This window comes from Oryx dammah, unplaced genomic scaffold (genome assembly GCF_014754425.2).
Source record: "Oryx dammah isolate SB20612 unplaced genomic scaffold, SCBI_Odam_1.1 HiC_scaffold_23, whole genome shotgun sequence".
Classification (NCBI taxonomy): Eukaryota; Metazoa; Chordata; class Mammalia; order Artiodactyla; family Bovidae; genus Oryx; species Oryx dammah.
Window position 1 is genome coordinate 97,236,302 of NW_024070207.1, and position 2,881 is coordinate 97,239,182.

The following is a 2,881-nucleotide window of genomic DNA, read 5'->3' on the forward strand; positions in this document are numbered from 1 at the left end:
AAAAGCAAAGATTAAAAATCTAGAGTAGAGGTTGGTTTTTCAAAAATTCAATATTAAAGAAAAAAAAGACAAAGTCACAAAAATTATAAAATATATATATGAAGTTTGCTTTAAAAAATAGGGTCTCTTTTTTTTGCAAAGTAATAGTAGGTTATAAAAATGAAAATTAAAGGAGTAATAAGGGACTTAAAAATAATAAAAATAAAAAAGAATGATAGTAAAAATAGTAAAATTATATCTAGGACTTTCTCTGGTGGTGTTGTGGCCAGTGTGGGGTCAGATAGTTCTTGATCCGGCTTATATTTCTCAAGATCTATAGACCCCTTCCTATGTAGTCGGTGCTAACTACAGGGTTTTAATCTATTGCACTTGTCACTTCCAAGTAGGTTCCCTCTGTTTTAGCTTCTTCTGTTTGCTGGTCTCTTCAGTGTCTAACTTCTGCCCTGATGCAAGGGGGCGGTGGTGGACACTTTTTTAGGCTCACTTGTTCAGTCGTGCTGTGGAGAGGGAGGTACGCTGCAAACAAATAACACTGGCATGTGCTCGCAGTGTCTCAACCACACTGGGTTTGCCCCAACTCATGGCATGTGTGCTTTCCCTGTCTACACTGCTTAGGCTCTAGGTTGCTCTGCCGGGAACTCTCTGAGGCTGGCCCTGGGCTGTATGCACTTCCCAGGTCTAAGCCGCTCAGGTTCAGGTACTCGGGTAGACCTCAAAGGCACAGACTCGGTTGGGCCTGCGTTCTGTGCCCTTCCCAGGTCCTAGCAGCTTGAGTGACCAGGTGTTTGGCGAGCATGGTCGCTGTGATTTATTGCCTCCCCAGTCCCTGCGGCTCGGTTTTCTGGGTGTACAACTGGTGCACCTTCTCAGGTGGATGTCGACCGTCCAGAATCCCAAGAAGTCTTGGTTAGTAATGAAGCCTGCTTGCAGTTTGGTAGATAATGCCTCTCTGAGGCTGTGATTGACCCCTTCTGGCTCTGGCTGCCCTCGCCTGCCTGTCTCTGGAGGGGGATGGGCCGGTCCGCAGCTGGCTAGCTCTGCTCAGTCCTTCGTCTGTGAGCGGGCCTGAAGGTGTCTTAGGTTAGGGCTTTTCACGAGATAGCTCTCCCACAGTCTGGTTTGCTATCTCAAGTCAGCCTCAGATTGCCCTCGGGGCATTCAGGCCCGGTCCTTATTCTAAGCAATGCAGACTGCACCTCCCTGCCCAGCCCCTGCCTGCTAGTGGTGGGTGCAGGCGTCTGTGCTGCTTCTCCACTGGGGAGTTACTGTTGGGCATGTAATCTGTGGGTTTTAATTATTTATTTATTTTTCCTCCTGGTTATGTTGCCCTCTGTGGTTCCAAGGCACGTCACAGACTCGGCAGTGAGGGTGTTTCCTGGTGTTTGGAAACCTCTCCTTTTTAAGACTCTGTTCCCATGACGGAGCTCCATCCTTACCTCTTTTGTCTCTCTTTTTATCTTTTATATTTTTTCCTACCTCCTTTCGAAGACAATGGGCTGCTTTTCTAGGTGCCTGATGTCCTCTGCTGGCATTCAGAAGTTGTTTTGTGGAATTTACTCAGCGTTCAAATGATCTTTTGATGAATTTGTGGGGGAGAAAGTGGTCTCCCTGTCCTATTCCTCTGCCATCTTACGGAGATGTCAAAGTCTTGAACACTTCTGTTCTGCATATGTCTCCCATAACAGCACCAATGATTGAGTCCCAATTTTATTTGCTCAAGACCTCTTGGGTATTGGAAATGTCTCCTCTATGTATCACTGCAAGCTTATATTAATACTGAGACTCAAGGTACTTTTGTTTTATGATTTAAATCTATAATATCCAAATCCTGACATACTTTCTCTGCACTAAATGAACTCAGATTTGCCCTGAATCTCAAGATATGACCCTAGTAATGAAAAAGGATTCTTTATGAGAGACAAAAATACGTTTCATTCCGCTACCTGCACATCATATTCATTAGTTTGTTCCCAAGTCTAAGAGGAGGGTAGATGCTAACTTGATTTGTAAAGTTAATTAAAGTTGTTGGAACATTTCATATGACAACAGGGGATTCCGTGAATCTCAGTACCTACTCAGTACCTTTTGTTGGGCAACCACACATGATGCAGCTGAAATTTGAGTTTCCTCTTGCTCCTTTTCATTTCCTTAAATGGTTATGCAAGATTGTTAATGTCTTCAATGAAGTTTTATTTATAGCACAGAATTAAACTAGCAGGGAATCATGTTCCTGTTCATTTTGCTTTGTAAATGGCATGATGACTAGGCCCGGGGCTGGTGGTTTTCAATCTTTACAGTCTCAGAACATCTTTATTCCATATTTCTTCCTTACATCTTTGTATGAGTGTCACATGAAGGTAAGGAGACAGCCAAGATGAAGGGAAGATAAAGGGGGTCAGGAGTGGGCATTCTAGCACAAAGGTGTCAGGGAAGAACAGAGGATGTTTGGGAACCATAAGCACGTTGCATAATCATAAGGGATTTAAGTCATACCTGAATGGTCTAGTGGTTTTCCCTACTTTCCTTCAATTTAAGTCTGAATTTGGCAATAAGGAGTTCATGATCTGAGGAGCCACAGTCAGCTCTTGGTCTTGGTTTTGCTGACTGTATAGAGCTTCTCCATCTTTGGCTGCAAAGAATATAATCAATCTGATTTCAGAGTGCCTGATGAACTATGGACGGAGGTTCGTGACATTGTACAGGAGACAGGGATCAAGACCATACCCATGGAAAAGAAATGCAAAAAAGCAAAATGTCTCTCTGGGAAGGCCTTACAAATAGCTGTGAAAAGAAGAGAAGCAAAAAGCAAAGGAGAAAAGGAGAGATATAAGCATCTGAATGCAGAGTTCCAAATAATAGCAGGGAGAGATAAGAAAGCCTT

At 43.4% G+C, this 2,881-nt stretch overlaps 1 pseudogene; it reads left to right on the top strand.

Moving 5' to 3' along the window:
- Positions 1-2,258: 2,258 nt before the first annotated feature.
- LOC120881668 overlaps positions 2,259-2,881 on the top strand; it is a 6,764-nt pseudogene continuing 6,141 nt past the window's right edge.